We start from the raw sequence: 10,083 nt of genomic DNA, 5'->3' as shown, positions 1-10,083 counted from the left end.
TCCTGCTTTCCCTTTCCCGTCCCTGCATTGTGCCTACATATGCAAGTTAACCGCCATCTTGTTGGCAGTTAACTGCCAATCTTAGTTGGCAGTTAACTACTAATCTTAGTTGGCAGTTAATTTGCATATAGCCCTGATTAGCCAATGAAAAGGGTAGCGTCGTACGCCAATTACCATTTTTCTCTTTTATTAGTGTAGATAGCCATTTAATCCTCACACGCACCCTCTGCAGAAGGTACAGTACTATAAATATCTCCATTATACAAAGTCACAGAGAGGCTAATGACATGCCCAGCGTCACACAGCACAGCTCATAGGGGCAGAGCCTGGGGTGCTTATCAAGGCAGTCTGGCTCCAGAGCCTAACCATGCAATCCCTATCCCATGCCTCCTTTTTTTTGAATAAAAATGAAAGAGACTTGCCGAAACCGGTTTGGCTCAGTGGATAGAGCGTCGGCTTGCGGACTGAAGGGTCCCGGGTTCGATTCCGGTCAGGGGCATGTACCTGGGTTGCGGGCGCATCCCCAGTGGGAGATGTGCAGGAGGCAGCTGATCGATGTTTCTCTCTCATCGATGTTTCTAGCTCTCTATCTCTCTCCCTTCCTCTCTGTAAAAAATCAATAAAATATATTTTAAAAAAAAATGAAAGAGACTAGCTCCCAGGGGTCTGGTGAGATGATCACAGACAAAACCTCCATGGAGGGGAAAAAATCATCTTTGGACACACATACACTATCCCTGAACAGCATCCCATGCCTCAAATCTATCTTTAAAAAGAGAATTTACCTCTACTGAGAGACACCTGCCGTTCAGTTTCTTAAGTTCTCCTAGCATACAACTTATCAAAGTTCTTTCAAACTACATCGTTGTCAGTATGTGGCCTGGAGGCACCATGCAACAAAATACATTCTAGAATGAGCAAGCCCTTCCTGAGCTCACGGCCAGAACACTGGGAGGTGTGCCATACTGCCCATGGGGAAGATCATTTGAGGCAGAGACCTTTGTCTCGCACGAGCAATGCTTCCCCTAATCCTTACCCTTACCCAGAAGGTAGGAACTCTGTTATTCAAGAGTTCCTACCCTTTTCTGCCTGTTTCTTACTGAATGAATTGCATAAAGCTTGTTAAAAGGTGATGGGATGGGGCAAGGAATGGCCTGGTGCCCAAACTTTCTTTCCCTGGGCAGTTTCACACAATCAATAGATGTAATAGAGTTTTAACCTTAGACATCGAATTTTACATATAAATTAGGGTATGCCTGCTGTGAAGAGCTGAATAAAATTTATACATGCCACATAGCACCCTCTCTTCACATGGCTACAGCAAATAACGCACACATCACTGTTTTTATCCCAAGTTTGTAAGGGAAACAATTCCCGGCCAGACACATTTGGTGGCAGTAAGCAGAGTTAAAGGGGACTGCCACCAGGGCCTGTGAGAAAGGTCGCCTGGGAATGGACAATGGCTTTATTTTTTCATTCGCTCTAATCGCCCCAAAGTGGGGAATACCAGAGCTCCGGATGATAAAAGTCAAAGACAAGTTATGCCAGGAAACAAAAGCTAAGTATGCTAAGACTTTACTTATTTTTTAAGTTAACAAATCCAGTCTCAGAGCATGATGACAAAGATACAAGAGTGCCATTCAAGGCAAGAGTTCACAGCCTTTTAACTGCTTCAGCAACCTATCCTAGACCCTCTAGTCAGAATACTTAGAAATGATTCTGACATTAAAAATATGAATACCAAAAAAAATCAATTATATTGAAACACAGATATCAAAATACTAAAAAGCAAATCTGTGATAATAGTACTGTGTGCTTCTTAATGCACAAAATACAAGACGCAGCTGCAGGTCTAATAGCTACTGTAGTTTTCTAGGCTGTGATAGGCATAAGTGATAGTTTGAATTACTTCCAATAATGTGATACATAAATCTCATTTCTGTGTGCCAAAGCCCCGGGTGCTACTGATAGTACATGGTTTGCTGCCCACTTTCAGGACTGAAGGAAAGGCCACATTTTGGTGAGAGGTTAGTGAAAATGAAGATGTAAAATCTTTTCCACCCATCCAAATTCACATCCATCCAATGAAGTCCATCAATGGTCCCCAGGGGGAGGGTCCCTGACCCAGAGAATCAGAATCAGGCTCACTGGAACAATTACTCAGACCTGCCAAGAGCTCGGCTAATAACTCGTGCTTCTAAAGAAAGAGTAGCTCAGTTTTATCCCCTTCACGGAACCACTGACATTCAGAGCACTAAACAGTAACCTACTGATTGGCAAACATTAGCAGGATTGAGTATTCCACATATGCACCACTCCTAGCAAGCCCATGCCAAGACCTATGATTAGTTTTCAGAAGAGTCTGTAAAAGCTCTATTTAACCAGAAAGTCCATCACCGCCATTTACAAACTCACCGACAGTAATGAGCCTGGTTTTGAAGGAGAAAGACCTGTGGAAATTTACAGGGAGACAATATCTAAAAACAGGAAAGCCAGGCTAAATATTTGGGAGAAGTATATTTTATGTTGGTTTTTCTGCTTTCTGGGATGCTCTCCTTATCTATTTTAAAAACATTTAAGCGAGCAATTACTTGGATCGGACTTTCCTAACGAGGGTGGTGCCCAAGGCTTGGCCTCTCCCACCCCCACGGCCTCTTGTACAGTCAGGCCGTTTCCCAGCTGCCTGCCCTAAATCCAGGGATGCCCTGATTTATAAATATAATTCAGAGTCCAAAATACATGAACTTACATTGGGCCACTGCCAATTTCCCATGGATCCTGGGTAACCGAGACGGGTTTTGTTTTCATGGTTAGGGCCTACAACAACAGCTGCAAGAGCGTAAGACTTTTTCTAGACTCATAAAATGACCTAAGTCTGGCTCATTGTCTCAGCTGTGGCAGCAGCCAAACTTCCCAGAAAGATGTGAACCTTGTGTGGTTCTAGAAAAGCCGGGAAGGCTGCTCTGTACTCACCTGAAGGCATCCAAGCCCGGCCCAACAGCAAAAAGCACTTCTGCTAAATGTTAAATTACAGGCTAATTCCTAGGTATTGGGGTTACGGATTTATTTTTTCAGGAGTCCCATAGAATTTTAATCAAACCTATGACATTCAAGGTTTACACCAGAAGTTATGTGACAGGCCACGTATGAACATCAGATGTCTGTTCTGTAAAACCCAGTGAAAGGCTCAATTAAAGTCCTTAGTAAGTCTGCAGTGAAACCTTTGATCATGGACTCTGTCACCACTTCTCTTAACACACACAGACGGCATGAGACACGGCTCAGCCCTGAGGAACAGCATGGGCATTGTGAAACGGCACAGAAACTTCACGTGCACGGACAAGTGCACACAGGCCACTTTTCTTCCAGGTTGGGGGTGGGGTGGTGGGGTGGCGAGTTTCAGAAGCTACAGTCTCCAAACGGAGAAAGGTCCTAGTACACATACATGTAGCACAGTTACCAAGTTATTTCCTAAATATAAGTGTGTGGTCCAAATGCCTCCATTTAAGGGGGGGGGGCAATTAAAACCCAGTGGAAAATAGGAACACATGTTTCTTGAATGCCTTTGAATCAGAAACAATGGATATGAAGTTGTTCGAGGTCTAATGAAGATGTCGCACAGATGTACTGTTTTCATGGTCTCAGTGAAATGTCTTTCTAGTACAACAGGATATGTGCGTTTGTAACAAAGCTGGATATAAAATAAAAGTTTTTAAAGATCTGGTCCTTGTTTTTATGCACTCAAACTTCCCAAGCCAACTCCTTTCTGCCTTCTCACAAACCGAATGAAGCCCATATTGCAATGGACGGATAATTCACTGAAAACCACAAAGACATTGCATCTCCAACTCAGAGTTATATTATGACTTCTGAAAATTACCTCCTCTTAATGCTGTAAATCTGCTACAAATCGAAGGCCTAAATTTACCCCACCAGTCCAACAAACCATCACGAAAGTACCAATAGGTGGAGACAAACGACCCTGCGCAAGGCACTGCCAAGTTTTTCCCTACGAAGTAACTTGTTTAGTCCTCACAACAAGAAGCGGGTAGGAACTATAGTTGTCCTCACTGACAGAGGTCAAGAAATTGAGACTTAGAGAAACCCAGCAGCCTGCCCTGGCCACCTGTACCCTGACCACTGCACTCCACTTCCTCTCTTGGAGAAAGACACTAGAACTCCAACCTCGGCACACAGACCTTAGCTCCCAAGATGAAATGATGCGTAAGACCAGTTTCTACTGCGCAAGCATGGGGCCTACGGAGAGCATTATGACAAAACTCCAACGTTATTGCGATCATTTGGTTTTATTTAAAACTGTATCACCATGTATTCCTAACATTTATTCCTAGCCTTCTGAAAAAGAAACTGGATGCCATAAGCTCAAATACCCAATTCCAAACCAACCGATCTTGGCTCTCTTCTCTCTACCACTTTCCTTGAAAAAACAAACAAACAAAACAAAAAAAGATCTTAACACCATGTTTTCAACTGCCAGCTCTATGAGGCCGCTCAAAGATCTGCTTCCCCATTGCTTCACCTGTGCTACCGTGACAGCACTTACTCCCAGCTTGCTGGCATCAACCCCAGCAACAAACTCAACATCCAAAACTCAGCTCATCTTCCTCGTCCCCCAACCTCCAAAACCCACTCACCAGCCTGTGCCCCACCAGACTCAAGGCCTCTCTCTATACCCTCACGGCCTCCATCCTTGTCTGGTAAACATCAATCGAATTCCTAAGTCCCACCAAATCCATCTACTCTCCACCCTCTCCCACCATCCTGGGGAGGCCCTCACTATCCCTCTAACGCCCGCAGCCTGGTTTCTCTAAGGTCAGCCCAGATACAGTGCATCTGAGTCTTCTGTGGGGCTTTTTAAGAGTCTCTGAGTTTCAGGTGTGAGACTTTATATTTCCCACAAGTCCCAGCTGATGATGGTGCCGCTCCTGCTTCAGACACTCCTCCCTCCCTTCGCATCACACAGGAGTTCTTCCTGAATCCCGTCTTCAGAGGCTGGCTTAAGCCTTTTCAGATCTGAAAGTGTAGGCCTGCGATAACTAAATGTGGGCAGTAAAAGCTACTCCTCACCAAGGACCTGCCATCATCAGGTACGTTATCTCTGTCACTTTGCAGTTAAAACAACCCTATAAAATACACATTACCCCAAATTTTGGAGGGCAATTCCGTAAAAAAATAAATAAATAAAAATCAAGATGCAGAATGGTTAAATGATTTCTAAATTCCACAATGACAAATTGGTTTTATGTATTCATTAAAGGGGACCCTCTCCTCAGACAAACTTTGTTACCACAATATGATGGAAGGGAAGAGCTATGAAGGAAAGCAAACAGCGTTTTCTTCTCAGGATGGGACACAAGAAGAGACCTATGAGAAAACAAAACACGAATACTCTGGGCCACCTTTCAGAGAGGCGCACCTGACTGGGCCAATGACTGACTTCCACAACGAAAAAGAACTTCCCAAAGATATCCCTGAATTTTAAAGCACTTTCCCTTATGCCAGTGGTGGGCAAACTCATTAGTCAACAGAGCCAAATATCAACAGTACAACGATTGAAATTTCTTTTGAGAGCCAAATTTTTTCAGCTTAAACTATATAGGTAGGTACATTGTTATTAACTTAATTAGGGTACTCCTAAACTGGCCTTTGCTAAAAACGTCCTCAATCTGATTGAGGTACGTTTGCTGAGGTCGACCCCTTCCAACTCTCCCATCCACACTCGTCCTGTATACTTGTTTCGTCTATCTCCTTTCCAAAAACCGACTTCTGTGCATGGGCCACAAAGTTTCAATCGCACTGTACGTATGCACCGCACGTGGTATTTGTGGAAGAGTCACACTCAAGGGGCCAAAGAGCTGCACGTGGCTCGCGAGCCGAGGCTTGCCAACCACTGCCTATGCCATCCCTTCTGATTCTTATAAAAACCCCTCTGAGGACGAGGCAGCATGATCCCACCACCCTGATCTCAAGCAGCACAGCTAACACTCAGGTAATAGTGCCAGGGATGGAACCACAATGAAGACGCGGATCATGGCTTTGCATTAAGAGTCTTGTCGTTAGCACCTCCTATGTGAGAAAAAAAATATAGTGACACACTATCAATATGAATAAGACTCAGCTCCTGCCCTCAACAAAGTCAACCTACTCACCAGTCTAAAACAACGCAGCTCCTGATGGCGAAGGCTTTGGAGTCCGGCAGACCAGCCCGTAGGTTTAAAATCCCCAATCCTCCCCTGTGCTTTACATGCCCTTCGATCCTGGGCTAGAACTTCATCTCTGTGAAGCTTCCTCGTTTACAACAGAGACAATATACCACAGAATCATTGTGAATATTAGAGATAAACTCGTGAGAAGTACCTGGGACTCTGCTTAGCATGAAATATAAACTACATAGTCAAAATTGTCTCATGTTGTTAGAGCTGCTGCTATAGGCCCAAGTACAACCTCTCAAGCCCATAATAATAAAATGTCAGTGGAATGGCCTTTCCCTCTCTTATTTGGGACATTAAAATGATAGGCCTGAATCGCCAATTAAAATAGGGGGCTGACTGGGGGAGGGTGAAGGATGAGTCACACTTCTGGCTTGAATAGTGCCAATGACCCAAGTGGGAAAGCGGACAGAGCATGGGGATGAGGGGATTGGGGGCAAGGGGGTGGGGGTTATAGGTCAGGAGACAGGCAATAATTAGACGATAAATTATTCAGTTTGGATATCACAAGTTAAGAGAACATATGAGTCATCCAAGTAAAAATGCCTAAAAGACTGCTTGAGATGAGGGTGAATCAGAGAGAGACTTGAGGGCCATTAACATTGGGTAGTAGTTGAAGTCATGGGAGCCCTGAGGTCCCCCAAAGAGGCTGAGCAGACTAAAGAAAACCACCAAGGATGAAAGCCCAGGCAACAGGAATATGTAAAGGCAGACACAGCAGGACCTAAGAAGAAATGAAAGGAAAAGAAAAGTAGTCAAGAATGGTGCACAGGAACCCAGAGGAGAAAGTTGCAAATGAGGAATACTGCAGGAAAGGCATGTTAAGAGTCCTATCAGAGGCCAACTGTGACCTTCACAAGAGCAGTTTCCATGACGTTTGGCCATAGAAACCAGATGACAGGTCTTCTGTAAGGTGCCTCCTCAATGGCAAAATTCTGTGATTTCAAAATAGAAACTCCCCATTTTCCATTAAACCCATCATATTGCTAAAACCTCACCCAAGAATGGGTTGTAAGATTTTCTTTCATAGAAAGGGACCTAGTTGAAAACCACAAAAACCATTTAAAGTTATCTTTCCTAGTAGGCTCCTACCTACTTAAAGTTGGTCCCAGGGAAGGAGAAAAGAAAAATTAGGTAATTCTCTGCCATCCAAAAAACTGGAGAAGGAAAAAAAAAAAAGTATAACTTACTAAGTAAATGTCCTGTCCAAAAAAATCTCTAAAGGCAATACAGTTAAATTGCTATTTCAATGTTACTTTCAGAACTGTGTTACCACCGGTCAAAAGGCTTTGGCTTCAATATGCAAATCTATGCATACTTTGGTAAAATTCCATGAGAGCAGATTCCCACCTGGATTTCTAAATAAACCTAAGCTCTCGTTAAATATAGTAAATTGTTCTTCAATGTCCTTGTATACTTACAACCGTAGAAAGTGTTGTCACAGGCAATTTTAAATTAAAGTTATAAAATGGTTCTGCGATGCAAATTATGGCACAACAAGGGAATGTTTGGGTTGGCAGTATAAACTGGTGAAACTAGTTAGGAGAGTTCAAAAATAATTCCCCCCCAAACATCTGCTCAGGCTAAGAAAGAGGTTTTTGTTTTTAAGTCTCTTCCACATACAAATATTTTTCAAGTAGTTACACACATCGTCTTTTGAGGAGCTTTAAAAAGAAACCAACCTACCCAGCAATGACTCCCTCTCCACGCCTGAAACTCCAACGTGGCACACCTGGGCGCGTCTCAGTATCCCCCGTTCCAAAGCTTCAGGGGAGATTCTGGTATGGACGCCCTTGCCAGGCTCCTGTGGAGAAGCTTTGCCTTTAGAAGGACCACCCCCAAAGTTTTAGGGAGCAATGTGGCTGCTCTGTTCTTCATGGATGAAGAGGGCATGGCAGGAGGGGTGAGTGCAGAATAGGAAATCCTGCCAGCAAGCCACAACAGACACATGGCAGAGTGCACCTGCGTATCACATGGGCGTCTCAAGAATTCAGAGGTTTGGAAGCAGCTTTAACCTTGACCCCCACCTCCTGTGGAGGAGCATTTCCAACACGCACAGAGGAAGGACCAGTCAGGTTTTCAGTGCCCCGCCCCGCCTTGCCGCATCAACCACTCTGTCCTCGGATTCCTACGCCATTGCCTGGACTGCAAGCAGCTGCGCCTACAGGAGGACGGGCCTCCAAGCTGTGCTCACTTAAGATGGGGCTGGAGACTGCTCTCAGCCAATTCTCTCTCTGCTTAGGCCGAGTGGTCCTCCACCTTGGCTGCACATTAGAATCCCCTGGGAATCTTTTTAAAATCCTGATTTCTGGGCCTCATCCCTTGCTGGGAAATTCTGTTTCTCTGTTATGGGGTGGGGCCACAACATTAGTAACAAAGAAACAGAATTTCCGGAGGATGAGGCCCAGAAATCGGGATTTTAAAAAGGTTCCCAGGTGATTCTAATGTGCAGCCAAGGTTGAGAACCACTGGCTTAGGGGAAGGAGGAAATATTTGAGCCCCACTACATGCTACACATTGGAGACAGGGAAATAAAAGATGAATACAACAAAAATGACCCACCAGGAACCTCCAGTCTGACCAGATCCCTTGAAGTAGGCACTTCTGTTTCGCAACATACAGGTAGGGCTGCAGTACAGGAAAACCACAGGCCAGAAGGCCAGCAACTGCCCTGACATTCCTAACGCCACACAAACAGAAATCCTCCCTGAAACCTGGGGGAAGGGGACCACACAGCTCGGAATGAGTTACCGGACGGCCTGCAAAACAGGCGGGAGGCAGAACCTGTGCCCGTTGTAACTGGTGTGACCCTGAAAAGCCAACCGGGGAAGCGCAGGGAGGTAAGGCGGGTTGTCAAAATCCCCTTGTTTGCGTCCAGGTAGCCAAAGAGGGGCTCGTAATTAAACTTCACAGAGTTCCTCCCGGGGAAGGGGGGACAGGAGCATGATAATGATAAAAAACGGACAGTCTGATGGTATTAAAAATCTGCACAGCGTTGATCAGTTGTGCTCTGTGTATGCCAACTGTAAGCCAAAGATAGTAAATCATTCACTCAACACACATTAAATGTTTTCAGTGGGAAAGGACTGTGCTAGACACTCTACAGAGACCAAAAAGCCCTGAAGTGGGCACAGCTAAGTACAACTAGAAAGGTCTTAAAAGAATGAACTGAAGCATCCATATTATCAAGAGGACTTTAACGTAGTAACTCAGACAGTGTTTAAATTATCCTTCAATTCGTATGAATAAAAAGCAGGTTTACCTTCAAAGCCCTCAAAATTTTCAGAAAATAGCATACCTGGGAAAGGCTGGTCTCTCGGTACAGGCGCCTCACCCCAGGCTCCGCTGGCTCGCAACAGAGAGGCGCTGTCTCCGTGGGGCACCGGCCAAGTTGCTCCGGACAAGCCGGCCACAGAGAGCTGGGAAACTGGGAAACAGAAAGCCTGTCAGCACACTCACACTGTGAGACACACGGCACAGAGTGTGTAACACCAGCTACAACCTCCTGACGGTCCCCACGAAGGCTCGGTGGAGAGGAGACAGCAGCTTATCCACGTTCTGCTCACCAAGGGAAGAGCAGGGTGACGGGTCGGCAAACCGAGAAAACTCCTGAAACCTTCTGTTCAAGGTGGCCTGGGGCCTTCACTGAAGCCCCTGGCCTGGAGCAAGGCACTGAAGGGTCCCGCTCACCTCGGCCACCATCTCAGGTTTTTCTCCTTAAGGGGTGCCGGTGGGTTCACAGCCCAGCACACAATGCGATGTTTTAGGTTTAAGATAAGGAGCCAAGAACCCCTGACACTCGGGTTTCTGAGGTTCTCCAGAATGCCTCCTTCCCATACCTCCTGCCTCCCTC

General features: G+C 45.3%; 1 protein-coding gene across 1 annotated transcript in view; it reads right to left on the bottom strand.

Moving 5' to 3' along the window:
• TANC1 (tetratricopeptide repeat, ankyrin repeat and coiled-coil containing 1) overlaps window positions 1-9,659 on the bottom strand; it is a 176,040-nt gene extending 166,381 nt beyond the window's left edge. The window contains exon 1 of the mRNA XM_015565775.1: window positions 9,529-9,659. The gene's annotated coding sequence lies outside the window, so the exon portion shown is untranslated. The remainder of the gene's footprint in view (window positions 1-9,528) is intronic.
• Window positions 9,660-10,083: the final 424 nt, after the last annotated feature.

Source organism: Myotis davidii, unplaced genomic scaffold (genome assembly GCF_000327345.1).
Source record: "Myotis davidii unplaced genomic scaffold, ASM32734v1 scaffold59, whole genome shotgun sequence".
NCBI lineage: Eukaryota > Metazoa > Chordata > Mammalia > Chiroptera > Vespertilionidae > Myotis > Myotis davidii.
The sequence above is the reverse complement of the archived record's forward strand: the minus strand, read 5'-3'. Positions and strand labels throughout refer to the sequence as shown.